Below are 14,932 nucleotides of genomic sequence, written 5' to 3'. Positions count from 1 at the left end.
CAATGTTAAAAAAAGATCAAATCACCACCAGGGCAGTCCCTGATGAAATGTGTTAAAAACGGATTCAACCTTGCGCAGTATCTCTTGTTCCTTCAAATCCTTGTCCTATGGTTTGCCGAGGCAATGCTATTTTTGTTTATGGGAGCACTGTTTTCTGACCCTCTATTTTCCAATGTGCTCCGGACAATTCACAGCTGAGGCCAATGGCTAACTTCAAGAAACTTCCGGAAACCCCAGTGATGCTCTGACAACAGTCTCCTGAACCCTCCCATCTACAGTTTGTTTTAGAGAGAGCGAATGCTTCAACACTAATACGGGAAACGTTCTTTTAAGCAGGGTTGCAGAAACACGTTAGGCAATGGGGCAACAGTGACAGAGAAAAAAAGAACACACGACAGCATCCCTCTGAGGAATAAGGTCCTCCTGATCACAAAATCAAGCCACATGAAACTTTTTTATTTTTTTTTAGTTTGGCAGAAATGGTAACAGCAGGCCAGGTTTGAAATGCTGCTTGTTTTGACCATCTGCATGTTTGAAAGTAGGCCCTACATGCAAAATTCAAGAATGCAGCATTCGCAAAATGCCACATTCCGTATTAAAAAAATACCACATACAAACTCTCCTGCACAATTATGAATCAGAAAACAGACAGAAAACAACCGTAAATTCTTTCAATATTGAGCTCCTCTCAGACAGTGGAAGTAGCGACTGTTATGGACTGTGTCATTTCAGGTGTAAAACTGCCACAAAAGTGCAATCACACCACAGATCAACATGCTGATCGTTGGGGTATTGACGCTGTATGTTCATAACCTGATGATTGCATTTGTTGAAGACAGACAACTCAATCAACAGTTGGAGAAAAGACCAGAGGCACAATGCAGCAGCAGAAGCCCTACTAGGCATCACTCTGCATGCTCAGCAAAGAACACATACCTCCCCTTTAGCAGCTCTAGCAACATATACTCACCTGCATCCTACAGCCAGGGGTGGACTGGCCTATAGGGAACTCTGGAGATTTCGGGGTAGGCCTCTGCACCCTGGGCCTCTTTTGTGCGGTATTTCCAAATGTTCCCATAGGAAAAGGGTTGGGCTTGCTGAAAACGTGCAATATGGGGCTACTTGGAAAATTATTTCCAGGACCTCTTTTGGTTCCCAATCCACCCCTGCCTACAGCTGATATATAGGGAGTAGGAAAGAAGCATGAATAACTACAGTGCCATACTTTGTTTACTCAAAGTTGTGTCTCGGCTGCATTTCTATGCAAAGGGGGGACGTGGGTAAACAGGGTGGGGCAAGGGAATTCTCAAGCCAAGTGGCAGGCTCAACTTAAAACAATGCATGTTTAAAAAAGAATGATAAGAAAAGAGGTGCAGATGTCAATTGTCCAAATGTGCGTCCATCTACATTCAACAATGCAAAAATCTATAGCCACATGCACTCCCTGGAGACTACATCTGCAGTCTCCTGTCCAATACAGTCTATTAGCTAGAATAAAGAAATACGCCCGTGCCTGTAGTAGCTAAAACATATATTTGCATGTGAGATATGTGTTTAAGAAACGTTGAGTGATTCCTTTTACTCAAGAAAAACAAAATTAATCATGCATTCATTTTTCAAAATGTGTTTTATTTTGTTTTGCATGTGTGTAGCTCATATAAAATGCAATTAATTTAATCCAATCTTTTTAAAGACACAAGTTCAAAGTTTCTTTACGTAGTAACTTTTTCCTTATGATTATTGACTCACATTGATTAAATGTCCATAATTTAATGTTTTTGTTTTTGCTGTCTTTCAATAGCTTGAATTTCCCTTCATTTTGTTTTTATCTTCAAAAATAGGGCAACATAATATAAATATCTACTAAATTCCAATAACCTGATCTACCCTTTCTCTTTTCATTTGTTTCACGATTACTGCAGGTTTCCTTATGGGTTTATCCTTGCCCTCATCCTCTGGAAGTATCCTTATGATCTTATCATTGTCTCCATCCCCTACCCATATTTCACTACTTGGTGTAGCTCATCAGGAGGAACTGTATACATTTATATCTAAAACGAAAGATACCAATATTTTAATTAAGCATTTACATTGACAATTGTGTATTGAGAACATTTTTCAAAGAATACTGAAAAGCATTGCAAATTACAACACTAACCTTTGATAACATGTTGAATGCACCAGTAGATTTGTTATCATGAATTCCAATTCATCATAGTTTAATAATCTTGAATAGTGTTATCCTAAAATTAAAAGATGATTCGATTTTCTTTTCTTTTTTAATGTTTCTTCTCATATGTTGCCTTAATTTTGATATTCAAGTAATCATTCTAAATTGGAATTTGGAATCCAGAAGCTGTCGATAGTTAGCAACAGTGGGTTAAAGATATTAGTAAAAATATCCTGTAGAATTGTGATGATAGTCATATAAATAGTTGCCTTATTACCTCTTTCAATTTGATTCAAAGTCAGAGTCGCTCTCAGTTCTGGCTGTGTCCACTTTCCCAGTAAAAATACACCTTAAGAATTCAAAGATGGCCTTTATTTACCCATGTGCTTATGACGTAAACGGGTTACATTCTACACGATGATGGCATTGCTTCTCGCACCCACCATGTTCATCACATTACGAATTTTCTCGATTTAAAGAAGGACTTTAATTAAACTTTGTGGGTATGACACCATCAAATTAAATTAAACACAACAGTGTTTGTATTTCACATTCTAATAGTATGCATTCGATAATTTGCCATTTTAACTATTGATTTACACAAATAACATCAACTGTATATGTTTGATCGGTTTGATATTATTCAATTCCTGTTTCTTTACCAATATGTACTCTAATCCAATCCTTTTAGACTCCTTAATATTCATGTTTAATACAAGGATTTACAAAATGTACGTAAATTCAGTCTGAAGACATAAAAAGAACATAGAATTGAAAAGTGTTTTACAGTATGACTTGAATCAATAATAATATTTCGAATTTCTATAACCAAATAAAGAGTCATGAAGAAACATAGAAGATGCCTCGGTCAAAGAAATACCTACAATTCACCAGTCTGTTTAAGACTCGCAAGACACATGTCGATTTTATTTATCATTCTAATTCTTTTTGTTTTAGTAACATGTCCCTATTTATTCATCTGGGTGGCAAATTGATCACGTTCAGACCCATGCATTTGATTTAGCAAAATATTTCATTAGGCTGTTATGTGCGCCAGTGTTGTGCTAGGAAATATTTCAAGTCTGTCTTCCTGATTGCTCTATTGTGTTTCTTCATTACATTTTGAGCTTTTAAATTGTGTTTCCAATCTACCATTTAGAACACTTGCATTTAATCCCATAGATCACATAATTGGTGCAACAATAAACAATTGTAGTTATTAATTGTATGGTTCTAATATATATATATATATATATTCAGTAAAAAAAACGTTGTTAAAGGGACGTTATGGGTAAGTTGCGCTGCTAAAAACCTATGAAATTCAGTGAAAAAACTTTGTTAAAGGGACGTTATGGTTCAAAGTAAAACCGAAAACCCCCTGAAATTCGGCAGTTATGGTAAGATAAGCAACCATAACTCACGCCACCGTGCACTGTTAACACTAATACCCAGGACATCAAAGATGACATCACAAATGTCATTGATGACATCACTGATGACATCACACGTCTGGTTCTCCCTTTTTTCCGTTTACTGACATATCTAGGCCACATAGTTTTCTTCAGTAACAGCCAGGAAGTAAAAATTGAAAAGGTACTATATTTGTAGAATTAGGGTCAAGTCACATCATATGAAACATATACATAGCGGAAGACACAGGCTTGAAAGAGAGCAATCCTTTCTGTGCATGAAGATAATCATTAGAGTTATCAGCACTTTCTCATAGTTTTATTTTTATTACTCTACCTTCCCTGTATATGCTCATATTTGTATACATTGTACTCACTCTCCTTTCCTTAGGGTGCAGTCACATCATGTGATACACATACATATGGTAAGTAGCAGCTTTGAAACAGAGCAATATTTTCTTTGCATGAAGACAATCAGTTAGGTTATGAACTCTTTCTGCTGCTACTTCTGCTTTTTTGTTTACTTCACTGTCCCTGTATATACTCATATTTGTATGTGTTGTTGTCTCTTTGTGTTTTGTCTGTAATAATTATGTATTAAGTGGGTTTTATTATCTACTTATTACATGTTTCACAGTACGCAAAACTCTAATAAGAAAGCAGTTATCATTTCACTATTCAACATGGCAAGATTATGAATATTGCACCTTCATCATGTATGCTGCACACACTGCCTATGTTTCTGCATGAGGAGCTTAGTATATTGGATAGAACTTCATAATAGAATGCTATTTATATCAATGCATTGCTTAATGCACTAATTAGCTCATGATATTTATACCCAATGATCCTTGACAGTTTTTGGTCAGCATTATAAAAATCCCTTGTACAGAGTTTTCATGAAAAGTAAATGCACATGTGATGTCATCAGTGATGTCATCAATGACATTTGTGATGTTATCTTTGATGTCCTGGGTGTTAGTGTTAACAGTGCACGGTGGCGCGAGTTATGGTTGCTTATCTTACCATAACTGCCGAATTTCACGGGGTTTTCGGTTTTACTTTGAACCATACCGTCCCTTTAACAACGTTTTTTCACTGAATTTCATAGGTTTTTAGTAGCGCAACTTAACCATAACGTCCCTTTAACAACGTTTTTTTACTGAATTTTGTAGGTTCTTAGTAGCGCAACTTAACCACAACGTCACTTTAACAAAGTTTGTTTACTGAATTTCATAGGTTTTTAGTAGCGCAACTTAACCATAACGTCGCTTTAACACAGTTTTTTTACTGAATTTCATAGGTTTTTATTAGTGCAACGTAACCATAACTTACTTTTCAATGGAGGAAGACCACTAGCATCCTAGGTTCTCAAAGTGGGAACCCGGGGTGGTAAAAAAAAGATTTTTCTTCCCAAACCAGTACACCGCAGGCAGGCGTCCCGGTGTAGGAAGGAAAATCTTTTACCAAGATGGACACCAGGGAAAGGGAAGGCAGGATGTATAAAGAGAACACAACAGGGCATTGGTAGGTGGTCGGGAAGACCAGGAGAGAGACACCGGGCATGAGTGGGGGGGTAACACGAGGGAGACACGGGGCATGAGCAGGGGGTGGAAAGAAAGGAGACACGGGGCATGAGCGGGAAAGAAGGGAGACACGGGGCAAAAGCGGGGGGTGGGGGTGAACAGGGGAGACACGGGCCATGAGCGGGGGGAAAAGGAGGGAGACAGACATGGAGCATGAGCGGGGGTGAACAGGAGAGACACGGGGCATGAGCAGCGGTAGGGCAAGGTGGGGCCCCCACCCCCGCTCATGCCCCGTGTCTGCCCTGTTCCAACAGTGCAGATACGGGGCATGAGCGGGGGTGGAGGGGAAAGAAGGGAGACACGGGGCATGAGTGGGGAGTGGGGGGGAAGGAAGACAGGGCATGAGCGGGGGTTGGGGGGGAAGAAGGGAGCCACGGGGCATGAGCAGGGGGTGGGGGAACAAGAGGTCAACAAGGGGCACCATAGGAGTGGGTGACAAGAGGAAGACACGGGGCATGAGCAGGGGGTGGGAGGGAACAGAAGGAAGTCACTGGGCATGAGCGAAGGGGTGGGGGGGTACAGGAGACAGACACGGGGCATGACCAGGGTGTGGGGGGCAACAGGAGAGAGACACAGGGCATGAGCGGGGGGTGGGGAGAACAGGAGACAGACACGGGGCATGAGCGGGGGGTGGGGGGAACAGGAGACAGACACGGAGCATGAGCGGGGGGTGGGGGGAACAGGAGACAGACACTGGGCGTGAGCAGGGGGGCATTGGGGGGCAACAGGAGAGAGACACGGGGCATGAGCGGGGGGTGGGGGGTACAGGAGACAGACACGGGGCATGAGCGGGGGGTTGGGGGTACAGGAGACAGACACGGGGCATGAGAGGGGGGTGGCATGCAACAGGAGAGAGACACGGGGCACGGAGCAGGACATTTCGGGGTGGCCGGTTCAGCGCAGGATGATTTGGCGAGGCCGGTTCGGCGCAGGAGCCGGTTCAGCGTGGCATGGCGCGGCAGCCCGTGCCGAACTGGCCGCACATAAATGTCCTGCGAGTTCTACATGCAGGCACCACAGCCAACAGGAAACAGGAGACAGACACAGGGCATGAGCGGGGGTGGGCAGGAGGGAGGGATAGAGACACGGGGCATGAGCGGGAGGTGGGCGGCGGGAGGGATAGAGACACGGGGCATGAGCGGCGGGTGGGCGGCGGGAGTTATAGAGACACGGGGCATGATCGGGGGATGGGCGGCGGGAGGGATAGAGACACAGGGCATGAGCGGGGGGTGGGTGGGAGGGATAGACACATGGGGCATTAGCAGGGGGTGGACGGTGGGAGGGATAGACACACGGGGCATGAGCGGGGGGTGGGCGGTGGGAGGGATAGACACACGGGGCATGAGCGGGGGGTGGACGGTGGGAGGGATAGACACACGGGGCATGAGCGGGGGGTGGGTGGGAGATATAGACACATGGGGCATGAGCGGGGAGTGGGCGGAGGGAGGGATAGACACACGGGGCATGAGCGGGGGGTGGGCGACGGATGGGATAGACACACGGGGCATGAGCGGGGGGTGAGCAGCGGGAGGGATAGACACATGGGGCATGAGCGGGGGGGTGTGGGGGAGTGGAGAGACACATGGGGCATGAGCGGGGGGTGGCCGGCGGGAGGGATAGACACACGGGGCATGAGCGGGTGGTCGGGGGGTAGGGGGAAGGGTGGAGGGGAGAGACACACAGGGCATGAGCGGGGGGAGGGCGGCAGGAGGGATAGAGACATGGGGGGTGGGCGATGGGAGGGATGGAGACACGGGGCATGAGCGGGGGTGGGCGGCGGAAGGGATAGACACTCGGGGCATGAGCGGGGGGTGGACGGCGGGAGGGATAGACACACGGAGCATGAGCGGGGAGTGGGCGGGAGGGATAGACACACGGGGCATGAGCGGGGGGTGGGCAGCGGAAGGGATAGCCACACGGGGCATGAGCGGGGGGTGGGAGGCGGATGGGATAGACACATGGGGCATGAGCGGGGGGTGGGCGGAGGGAGGGATAGACACATGGGGCATGAGCGAGTGCGTGGGGGGGAGTGGAGAGACACACGGGGCATGAGCGGGCGGTGGTCGGCGGGAGGGATAGACACGGGGCACGAACGGGGGGTGGGCAGCGGGAGGGATGGAGACACGGGGCATGAGCGTGGGTGGGCAGCGGGAGGGATAGAGACATGGGACATGAGCGGGGTGTGGGCGGCGGGAGGGATATAGACAAGGGGCATGAGCGGGGGAGGGATAGAGACACCGGGCATGAGCGGGGGGAGGGATAGAGACACGGGGCATGAGCGAGGGGTGGGCGGTGGGAGGGATAGACACACAGGGCATGAGCGGGGGGTGGGCGGGAGGAATAGACACACAGGGCATGAGCGGGGGGTGGGCGGTGGGAGGGATAGACACATGGGGCATGAGCGGGGGTGGGCGGCAGGAGGGATAGACACACGGGGCATGAGCAGGGGGTGGGCAGCGGGAGGGATAGAGACATGGGGGGTGGGCGACGGGAGGGATAGAGACACGTGGCATGAGCGGGGGGTGGGCGGCGGGAGGGATAGACACATGGGGCATGAGCGGGGGGTGGACGGCGGGAGGGATAGACATACGGAGCATGAGCGGGGGGTGGGCAGCGGAAGGGATAGACACACGGGGCATGAGCGGGGGGTGGGCGGCGGATGGGATAGACACACAGGTCATGAGCGGGGGTGGGCGGTGGGAGGGATAGACACATGGGGCATGAGCGGGGGGTTGGGGGGTTGTGGAGAGACACACAGGGCAAGAGCGGGGGGTGGTTGGTGGGAGGGATAGACACACGGGGCATGAGCGGGGGGTCAGGGGGTGGGGGGGATGGGGGTAGGGCGAGACACATGGGGCATGAGCGGGGGTGGGCAGCGGGAGGGATAGAGACACGGGGGGTGGGCGGCGGGAGGGATAGAGACACGGGGCATGAGCGGGGGGGGATAGACATACGGGGCATGAGCGGGGGGTGGCCGGCGGGAGGGATAGAGACACGGGGGGTGGGCGGCGGGAGGGATAGAGACACGGGGCATGAGCGGGGGGTGGGCGGCGGGAGGGATAGAGACACGGGCATGAGCGGGGGGTGGGCGGCAGGAGGGATAGAGACACGGGGCATGAGCGGGGGGTGGGCAGCGGGAGGGATAGAGACACGGGGCATGAGTGGGGGGTGGGGGGCGGGAGGGATAGAGACAAGGGGCATGAGCGGGGGGAGGGATAGAGACACGGGGCATGAGTGAGGGGTGGGCGGTGGGAGGGATAGACACACAGGGCATGAGCGGGGGGTGGGCGGGAGGAATAGACACACGGGGCATGAGCGGGGGGAGGGCGGTGGGAGGGATAGACACACGGGGCATGAGCAGGGGGTGGGCGGCAGGAGGGATAGACACACGGGGCATGAGCAGGGGGTTGGGGGTGGGGGAGAGGGGAGAGACACACGGGGCATGAGCTGTTGTTGGGGGAGAGACTCATGGGGCATGAGCGGGGGGTGGGCGGGGGATTGGGAGGCGGGAGGGATAGAGACATGGGGAATGAGCGGGGGTGGGTGGCAGTAGGGATAGAGACACGGGGCATGAGCGGGGGGTGGGCGGCGGGAGGGATAGAGACACGGGGCATGAGCGGGGGGTGGTCAGCGGGAGGGATAGACACATGGGGCATGAGCGGGGGGTGGCCGGCGGGAGGGATAGACACACGGGGCATGAGCGGGGGGGTGTGGGGGAGTGGAGAGACACATGGGGCATGAGCGGGGGGTGGCCGGCGGGAGGGATAGACACACGGGGCATGAGCGGGTGGTCGGGGGGTAGGGGGGAGGGGGGAGGGGAGAGACACACGGGGCATGAGCGGGGGGAGGGTGGCGGGAGGGATAGAGACACGGGGGGTGGGCGCTGGGAGGGATAGAGACACGGGGCATGAGCAGGGGTGGGCGGCGGGAGGGATAGACACTCGGGGCATGAGCGGGGGGTGGACGGCGGGAGGGATAGACACACGGAGCATGAGCGGGGAGTGGGCGGGAGGGATAGACACACGGGGCATGAGCGGGTGGTCGGGGGGTAGGGGGGAGGGGGGAGGGGAGAGACACACGGGGCATGAGCGGGGGGAGGGCGGCGGGAGGGATAGAGACACGGGGGGTGGGCGCTGGGAGGGATAGAGACACGGGGCATGAGCAGGGGTGGGCGGGGGATTGGGAGGCGGGAGGGATAGAGACATGCGGAATGAACGGGGGGTGGGTGGCAGTAGGGATAGAGACACGGGGCATGAGCGGGGGGTGGGCGGCGGGAGGGATAGAGACACGGGGCATGAGCGGGGGGTGGTCAGCGGGAGGGATAGACACATGGGGCATGAGTGGGGGGTGGCCGGTGGGAGGGATAGACACACGGGGCATGAGCGGGGGGGTGTGGGGGAGTGGAGAGACACATGGGGCATGAGCGGGGGGTGGGCGGCGGGAGGGATAGACACACGGGGCATGAGCGGGTGGTCGGGGGGTAGGGGGGAGGGGGGAGGGGAGAGACACACGGGGCATGAGCGGGGGGAGGGTGGCGGGAGGGATAGAGACACGGGGGGTGGGCGCTGGGAGGGATAGAGACACGGGGCATGAGCAGGGGTGGGCGGCGGGAGGGATAGACACTCGGGGCATGAGCGGGGGGTGGACGGCGGGAGGGATAGACACACGGAGCATGAGCGGGGAGTGGGCGGGAGGGATAGACACACGGGGCATGAGCGGGTGGTCGGGGGGTAGGGGGGAGGGGGGAGGGGAGAGACACACGGGGCATGAGCGGCGGAGGGTGGCGGGAGGGATAGAGACACGGGGGGTGGGCGCTGGGAGGGATAGAGACACGGGGCATGAGCAGGGGTGGGCGGCGGGAGGGATAGACACTCGGGGCATGAGCGGGGGGTGGACGGCGGGAGGGATAGACACACGGAGCATGAGCGGGGAGTGGGCAGGAGGGATAGACACACGGGGCATGAGCGGGGGGTGGGCAGCGGAAGGGATAGCCACACGGGGCATGAGCGGGGGGTGGGAGGCGGATGGGATAGACACACGGGGCATGAGCGGGGGGTGGGCGGAGGGTGGGATAGACACATGGGGCATGAGCGGGGGTGTGGGGGGGAGTGGAGAGACACACGGGGCATGAGCGGGGGGTGGTCGGCGGGAGGGATAGACACATGGGGCATGAGCGGGGAGTCAGGGGGTGGGGGGTGGGGGGGAGGGCGAGACACATAGGGCATGAGCGGGGGGTGGGCGGCGGGAGGGATAGAGACACGGGGCATGAGCGGGGGGTGGCTGGCGGGAGGGATAGAGTCACGGGGGGTGGGCGGCGGGAGGGATAGAGACACGGGGCATGAGCGGGGGGTGGGCGGCGGGAGGGATAGAGACATGGGGCATGAGCGGGGGTGGGCAGCGGGAGGAATAGAGACACGGGGCACGAACGGGGGGTGGGCAGCGGGAGGGATAGAGAAACGGGGCATGAGCGGGGGGTGGGCAGCGGGAGGGATAGAGACACGGGGCATGAGCGGGGGGTGGGCGGCGGGAGGGAAATAGACAAGGGGCATGAGCGGGGGAGGGATAGAGACACGGGGCATGAGCGGGGGAGGGATAGAGACACGGGGCATGAGCGAGGGGTGGGCGGTGGGAGGGATAGACACACAGGGCATGAGCGGGGGTGGGCGGGAGGAATAGACACACCGGGCATGAGCGGAGGTTGGGCGGTGGGAGGGATAGACACACGGGGCATGAGCGGGGGGTGTGCAGCGGGAGGGATAGAGACATGGGGGGTGTGCGGCGGGAGGGATAGAGACACGGGGCATGAACGGGGGGTGGGCGACGGGAGGGATAGACACACGGGGCATGAGCGGGGGTGGGCGGCGGGAGGGATAGACACTCGGGGCATGAGCGGGGGGTGGACGGAGGGAGGGATAGACACACGGAGCATGAGCGTGGGGTGGGCAGCGGAAGGGATAGACACACGGGACATGAGCGGGGGGTGGGCGGCGGATGGGATAGACACACAGGGCATGAGCGGTGGTGGGCGGAGGGAGGGATAGACACATGGGGCATGAGCGGGGGGGTGGGGGGGAGTGGAGAGACACACGGGGCAAGAGCGGGGGGTGGTTGGCGGGAGGGATAGACACACGGGGCATGAGCGGGGGGTCAGGGGTGGGGGGGGTAGGGCGAGACACATTGGGCATGAGCGGGGGTGGGCAGCAGGAGGGATAGAGACACAGGGCTTGAGCGGGGGAGGGATAGACACACGGGGCATGAGCGGGGGGTGGGCGGCGGGAGGGATAGAGACACGGGGGGTGGGCGGCGGGAGGGATAGAGACACGGGGCATGAGCGGGGGGTGGGCGGCGGGAGGGATAGAGACACAGGGCATGAGCGGGGGGTGGGCGGCAGGAGGGATAGAGACACGGGGCATGAGCGGGGGTGGGCGGCAGGAGGGATAGAGTCACGGGGCATGAGCGGGGGTGGGCAGCAGGAGGGATAGAGACACAGGGCTTGAGCGGGGGAGGGATAGACACACGGGGCATGAGCGGGGGGTGGGCGGCGGGAGGGATAGAGACACGGGGGGTGGGCGGCGGGAGGGATAGAGACACGGGGCATGAGCGGGGGGTGGGCGGCGGGAGGGATAGAGACACGGGGCATGAGCGGGGGGTGGGCGGCAGGAGGGATAGAGACACGGGGCATGAGCGGGGGGTGGGCAGCGGGAGGGATAGAGACACGGGGCATGAGTGGGGGGTGGGCGGCAGGAGGGATAGAGACAAGGGGCATGAGCAGGGGGAGGGATAGAGACACGGGGCATGAGCGAGGGGTGGGCGGTGGGAGGGATAGACACACAGGGCATGAGCGGAGGGTGGGCGGTGGGAGGAATAGACACACGGGGCATGAGCGGGGGGTGGGCGGTGGGAGGGATAGACACACGGGGCATGAGCGGGGGTTGGGCTGCCGGAGGGATAGAAACACGGGGCATGAGCAGGGGGTTGGGGGTGGGGGAGAGGGGAGAGACACACGGGGCATGAGCTGTTGTTGGGGGGAGAGACTCATGGGACATGAGCGGGGGTGGGCGGGGGATTGGGCGGCGGGAGGGATAGAGACATGGGGCATGAGCGGGGGTGGGTGGCAGTAGGGATAGAGACACGGGGCATGAGCGGGGGGTGGGCGGCGGGAGGGATAGAGACACGGGGCATGAGCGGGGGGTGGGCAGTGGGAGGGATAGACACACGGGGCATGAGCGGGGGGTGGCCGGCGGGAGGGATAGACACACGGGGCATGAGCGGGGGGTGGGCGGCGGGAGGGTTAGACACACGGGGCATGAGCGGGGGGTGGGCGGCGGGAGGGATAGACACACTGGGCATGAGCGGGGGTGGGCGGCAGGAGGGATAGACACACCGGGAATGAGCGAGGTGTGGGCGGCGAGAGGGATAGACACACGGGGCATGAGCAGGGGGTGGGCGGCGGGAGGGATAGACACACGGGGCATGAGCGGGGGGTGGGCGGCACGAGGAATAGACACAGACACATGGGGCATGAGCGGGGAGTGGCCGGCAGGAGGGATAGACACTCGGGGCATGAGCGGGGGGTGGGCGGCGGAAGGGATAGACACGGGGCATGTGCGGGGGTGGGCGGCGGGAGGGGTAGACACACGGGGCATGAGCGGGGGGTTGGGGGGAGGGGAGAGACACACAGGTCATGAGAGTGGGGTTGGCAGTGGGAGGGATTGAGACACGGGGCATGAGCGGGGGTGGGCGGCAGGAGGGATAGACACACAGGGCATGAGCGGGGGGTGGGCGGAGAGAGGGATAGACACATGGGGCATGAGCGGGGCGGTGAGGGGGAGTGGAGAGACACACGGGGCACGAGCGGGGTGTGGTCAGCGGGAGGGATAGACACATGGGGCATGAGCTGGGGTGGGCGGCAGGAGGGATAGACACACAGGGCATGAGCGGGGAGTGGGCGGAGAGAGGGATAGACACATGGGGCATGAGCGGGGCGGTGAGGGGGAGTGGAGAGACACACGGGGCACGAGCGGGGTGTGGTCAGTGGGAGGGATAGACACATGGGGCATGAGCGGGGGGTTGGGGGGTGGGGGGCAGGGGGGTAGGGCAAGACACATGGGGCATGAGCGGGGGTGGGCAGCGGGAGGGATAGAGACATGGGGCATGAGCGGGGGAGGGATAGACACACGGGGCATGAGCGGGGGGTGGCCGGCGGGAGGGATAGAGACACGGGGGGTGGGCGGCGGGAGGGTTAGAGACACGGGGCATGAGCGGGGGGTGGCCGGCGGGAGGGATAGAGACACGGGGCATGAGCGGGGGGTGGGCGGCGGGAGGGATAGAGACACGGGGCATGAGCGGGGGGTGGGCGGCGGGAGGGATAGAGGCACGGGGCATGAGCTTGGGGTGGGCAGCAGGAGGGATAGAGACAAGGGGCATGATGAGCGGGGGAGGGATAGAGACACGGGGCATGAGCGGGGGGAGGGATAGAGACACGGGGCATGAGCGAGGGGTGGGCGGTGGGAGGGATAGACACACAGGGCATGAGCGGGGGGTGGGCGGGAGGAATAGACACATGGGGCATGAGCGGGGGGTGGGCGGTGGGAGGGATAGACACACCGGGCATGAGCAGGGGGTTGGGGGTGGGGGAGAGGGGAGAGACACACGGGGCATGAGCTGGTGTTGGGGCGAGGGGAGAGACTCATGGGGCATGAGCAGGGGGTGGGCGGGGGGTGGGCGGCGGGAGGGATAGAGACATGGGGCATGAGCGGGGGGTGGGTGGCAGGAGGGATAGAGACACGGGGCATGAGCGGGGGGTGGGCGGCGGGAGGGATAGAGACATGGGGCATGAGCGGGGGGTGGGCGGCGGGAGGGATAGACACACGGGGCATGAGCGGGGGGTGGGCGGCGGGAGGGTTAGACACACGGGGCATGAGCGGGGTGTGGGCGGCAGGAGGGATAGACACACGGGGCATGAGCGGGGGTGGGCGGCGGGAGGGATAGACACACAGGGCATGAGCGGGGGGTGGGCGAGAGGAATAGACACATGGGGCATGAGCGGGGGGTGGGCGGTGGGAGGGATAGACACACGGGGCATGAGCGGGGGTGGGCGGCAGGAGGGATAGACACACGGGGCATGAGCAGGGGGTTGGGGGTGGGGGAGAGGGGAGAGACACACGGGGCATGAGCTGGTGTTGGGGGGAGGGGAGAGACTCATGGGGCATGAGCAGGGGGTGGGCGGGGGGTGGGCGGCGGGAGGGATAGAGACATGGGGCATGAGCGGGGGGTGGATGGCAGGAGGGATAGAGACACGGGGCATGAGCGGGGGGGTGGGCGGCGGGAGGGATAGAGACACAGGGCATGAGCGGGGGGTGGGTGGCGGGAGGGATAGACACATGGGGCATGAGCGGGGGATGGCCGGCGGGAGGGATAGACACACGGGGCATGAGCGGGGGGTGGGCGGCGGGAGGGTTAGACACACGGGGCATGAGCGGGGGGTGGGCGGCAGGAGGGATAGACACACGGGGCATGAGCGGGGGTGGGCGGCGGGAGGGATAGACACACGGGGCATGAGCGAGGGGTGGGCGGCGAGAGGGATAGACACACGGGGCATGAGCGGGGGTGGGCGGCGGGAGGGATAGACACACGGGGCATGAGCGGGGGGTGGGCGGCAGGAGGGATAGACACACGGGGCATGAGCGGGGGTGGGCGGCGGGAGGGATAGACACACGGGGCATGAGCGGGGAGTGGGCGGGAGGGAGAGACACACGGGGCATGAG

Source organism: Ambystoma mexicanum, chromosome 2q (genome assembly GCF_040938575.1).
Source record: "Ambystoma mexicanum isolate Mex_15411 chromosome 2q, UKY_AmexF1_1, whole genome shotgun sequence".
Lineage (NCBI taxonomy): Eukaryota > Metazoa > Chordata > Amphibia > Caudata > Ambystomatidae > Ambystoma > Ambystoma mexicanum.
Note: the sequence above shows the minus strand (reverse complement) of the source record.